The sequence below is a fragment of the Carlito syrichta genome, unplaced genomic scaffold (genome assembly GCF_000164805.1).
Source record: "Carlito syrichta isolate Samal-C Ts95f unplaced genomic scaffold, Tarsius_syrichta-2.0.1 Scaffold116466, whole genome shotgun sequence".
NCBI classification, from domain to species: domain Eukaryota; kingdom Metazoa; phylum Chordata; class Mammalia; order Primates; family Tarsiidae; genus Carlito; species Carlito syrichta.
In genome coordinates, this window is record NW_007060562.1 from 90,948 (window position 1) to 94,766 (window position 3,819).

The following is a 3,819-nucleotide window of genomic DNA, read 5'->3' on the forward strand; positions in this document are numbered from 1 at the left end:
TCCCCCTCCTCCCTCCCTTTCTCCCTTCCTTCTTTCCTCAGTCATTACATTTTCCTAATCTCAGTTTCTAAGCCTTACTTGAATACACGACTTTGATCACTCCAGAATCTTCCACTAACAACATTACAGCAGTTACCCTCAGAGTGTCCCTTTTCCCTGAAAGCAGAAAGCTTGGGGACAAGGCTCTGACATGCCTGTTGCCTTCCATCCTGTTATTCCTCCTGGACTTTACTCTTTACAACAACCAACTAACCAAACACACAAAAAGTTATTATTATTATTTTTTCCAAACCACAAATTGCATGAATACCAAAAACTCTGATGAGGCAGGTCAACCTTGGAGTGACGCCTGGCCCCACTGGTGCTCAGAGTGCTTTCCTGGGACCCCTGGGGTCAGCACCTCTCAGCAGCTCTTCCCTACCCAGGAGACAGCACACTCCCTGGTCAAGCCCCCACAAAACTTACAAGGCCTTGAGTTACCCACTCTGTCTCTCCTAAGATGCTAGGAATTTAGACTCTACATTCTGTTTTCTTCATTTACACCCACATCCTAGTGCAGGAAAACATTCCCTGTTCAGGGAAACGTTCTCTGAATTCCCCTCTGAGGAGCTGGAGAAGGGACACTGTTCAGGGATGGGGGGTATGGCCTTTGTCTAGAGGGGTTGAGAGATGTCCTGGGAGGGATCCAAGGCTGGGAAGCATGGCTGTAGTCTAGAGGAGTGGAAGATGGCCTGGGAGGGCTCTGGGGGGGGGCATGACATTAGTCTAGAGGTGGTGGGAGATGTCCCAGGAGGGATCCAGGGATGGGGGTCAAGGCCTTAGTCTAGAAGGAGTGGGGAGGTGTCTTAGGAGGGCTCCAGGGCTAGAGGGGGAGTATGCCATGGTCTAGAGGGGGTGGGAAGATGTCCTGGGAAGGATCAATGGCTGAGGGGGCATGGCCTTAGTGTAGAGGGGGTGGGGAAATGTCCTGGGTGGGATCCAGGGCTGGGGGCCACAGTCTTAGTCTACAGAGGGTGGGAGATGTCTTGGGAGAGATCTAGGGCTGGAGAAGGCATGGCTTTAGTCTAGATGGTGGTGGAGAGATGTCCTAGGAGGGATCCAAGGTTGGAGGGGCACAGCCTTAGTCTAGAGGAGGTGAGGAGATGTTCTGGGAGGGATCCAGGGCTGGGGAGGCATGACCTTAGTCTAGAGGGGGTAAGAGATGTCCTGGGAGGGATCCAGGGATGGGGGCATGACCTTAGTCTAGAGGGGGTGAGAAGATGTCCTTGGTGGGATCCAGGGATGGGGGGCATGATTTAGTCTAGAGGGGGTGGGAGATGTCCTGGGAGGGATCCAGGAATGGGGGGCATATTTGAGGGGATATTTCTGAGACAAGATATACTTAGAATCATATCTAAAATTGATTCCACTAAGCTTTCCCCTAGCTTTTGAATTCTGTGAAGTTCCTGGCAAAAAAAAATCAGTCCCTTTGCAGGTTAATAAAAGGTTGTGCCAAACTCAGTCGTGCTCCCAAGCCATTCTTCATGTCATGATTTGGCAGCTTGTGTTGTGAGAACGGTGCTGGCTGTTGTCAGGGGCACTGGGGCGTTCCTGTCAGAGGGGCTCACAGAGTTCTCCCAACTCAGGCACCTGATTTCTGTCCTGCACCAACGGTATATTTCCTGTCCAAAAAGTATGAATGTCACCTCTCCATCCCCTTCAACTGTCCCTCTCTAGGGAGAGAGAGGAATCGTCTGGAGAAGGACCCCTCCTGGTGAAATATGAGCTTTGCATGTGCCCTGGATGCTCCCACAGGGGTGAGGGGAATGGTTGGAGGGTTCCAGAGAGACCCGGCCTTGCCCTTGAAGGGTTCATATGGGCAGGTGGAGTCATTTGCACTGAACTATGCAGGCGCTCACAGAATTTGCCAGATAAACCATGGAGCTCCATGGATAAACCATGGAGTGAGATCAACCAGGAACATGACCAAGATGTGCAGTACAAAACAGCAGGGAGGGCATTGTGTGTGCCTGGCGTTTCTTTTCAGAACACCCAGATTACAGGCTTCCCCACCCTCAGGGATCACATGCGACACCAGCAAGATGGGCTGGCCTGGATTCTGTGATTCCTGAGCTAAGAGGTGTTCCCCATGCATGGAAGACCAGTGCTATGGGGCAAATGGCACAGAGGGCAGGGTTCTCCTTGGATCTTGGCGGCACCCACTTCTGTGGATGAAGGGGCAGCTGGCAGGGGTTGGGGGCTGGAGATGTAGCATCGGGGAGAGGCTGTGGGAGGTGGGAGTGGCAAGAGACAGCAGGGCATGGATGGCCAAGGAATGGGGTAGCCTTGCCCTAGTAACCAAAAGCAGATCAGTTACAAGAAGGGTGCCGGAGGCAGAGCCTGAGTCCATGTTGTTGGCCCTCCAGGAAGAGCCCCAAGTCAGTGTGCACAGGGATGGCCATGCGCCCGTCTGTCTTAGGAATGTCAGCTTGGGGACTTGGGGGCATGGGCATGGGAGGTGTTGGACACAGGGTCAGGGGCTGGAACGAGGGTCTACGGGTTCCAAAGAGAAGTGGGCTTTGAGGACCCAGCAGAAGGAAGGGACTGGGGGGAAGGATGGTGATGACAGTGGCCTTGGAGAGGGAAGGGTATGGGGACCACAACCTGGAGAATATGGGAAGGGGAGAGAGACCTGGGAGTCGGCGGAGGTTGGGAGCCTCCCTTGTGGGCACATAGTAGCTCTACTAACAGAAATGGAGGCAACAGTCAGAGGCAGCCACCAGGATCTCCCACATGTCACAAGGGTCAGGCAGGAAGCAGAGGACAGAAACCCCCCCCCCCCCAGGAATTGTGCCTGGAGCCCACCCAGGACAGAGAGGCTCTGTGACTAAGGAGATGAGATGTGTGTGTGCCTGTTTCCTGTCCCTGCAGCAGGGCAGAAGCCCTCAGGGAGGACCCAGGCCTTCCTGGGAGGCACAGGGTGTAATTGGCTGGCTCACCCAGTGGACACTCATCCCCCTCCCTGGGAGGCACAAGCACAACTTTGGGTGAGCATCACTGAGCATTGCATCCAGCCCGGCTGGGAGGCCTGTGCTCCACAGAGGCCTCTGCGCCCCCCTCCCTCTATCTCCTCCAGCCTCCCAGCTCATCAGCATGACAGCCGGCCATGGGCAATCCTCTTTCTCAAGATGCCACTTCACGCATCACAAATCAGGCCCTGCTGGGAGAGCTGCTTACACAACACCTTCCCAATCACCTAGAAACTGGTTTGAGGGCAGGAGCAATCAGTGGGCACTCGGAGGTGCATCTCTGGTGGTGGTACATGTGACTCAGGACCTGCTGGGAGTCAGAGACAGCGGCGGGCGACCCATCTGATTAGCCTCGGTTCCCCTGCCTGCAGAGTCGTGTGCATAAGCATGCCTGGGTGCCTGTCTGCTGTGCAGAGTCCTCCCGGACACAGGTGGCTCTACAAGGGTCCTTTTGGTTTTCCAGCTCTGTGAGACATTTCCAGAGAAAGTTAGGGTGCTTTATACACCCACAGTGACCAGGCCAGAATGACTCAAAATCATTGCAGGACTCCAGAGTTAAGTCTGAGCTTAGTTAGAGAGAGTGTCAAGAGACCCTGTGTCACCACCCACCAGTGTCAGTTTAGGAGTCACTGGGTAAGAACTGTGGTTCCCATGCTTACACTCATGTTTAGGAGTCTTGGGAGGATCACCGAGTCCTGACTGTCTGGTCCTAGTGTTTTCTGTTCCTGTTGGCCATCACAGGATGACCGAAAGTTCCTGGGCTTTCTTTTTTTTTTTTTGAGTCGGAGTCTCACTCTGTCGCCCCGACTGG

The 3,819-nt window shown here is 54.0% G+C and overlaps 1 protein-coding gene and 1 pseudogene across 1 annotated transcript in view; both read right to left on the reverse strand.

Annotated features, from left to right (window-relative positions):
- LOC103276932 overlaps positions 1–2,254 on the reverse strand; it is a 13,441-nt pseudogene extending 11,187 nt beyond the window's left edge.
- SYNDIG1 (synapse differentiation inducing 1) overlaps positions 1–3,819 on the reverse strand; it is a 69,486-nt gene that overhangs the window by 32,780 nt on the left and 32,887 nt on the right. The window lies entirely within an intron of this gene.